Consider the following 362-nt stretch of genomic DNA (forward strand, 5'->3'; position numbering starts at 1 on the left):
TATATGTCAATATGGACAGACACACACATCCGTAATATTGTACAAGATTCAGTCTTTTATCAGGCGCTCGATGTCCCTCATTATTCGCTAATTATTATGTTCTTCCAACTGCCATAGGGATAATAGATAAGATATTGAAGCTAAATCGCCGGACTACAAAACATGTACAATATCATGACGCCTTTTCAATGACCTTAAACATTCAAGTTAAGCAGTGTATGTACACACTCGCCCGACCTCCTTCTCTTCACTCTCTCACGGTATTGTATAAATCGCGACTAAATTCGCACTTCGGAGTAGCGTGGGATTAATATAAAAGTGTCAAAACTTTCACAGAAGAAGAGAGTATAGAGTACATTTTC

This window comes from Penaeus monodon, chromosome 32 (genome assembly GCF_015228065.2).
Source record: "Penaeus monodon isolate SGIC_2016 chromosome 32, NSTDA_Pmon_1, whole genome shotgun sequence".
NCBI classification, from domain to species: domain Eukaryota; kingdom Metazoa; phylum Arthropoda; class Malacostraca; order Decapoda; family Penaeidae; genus Penaeus; species Penaeus monodon.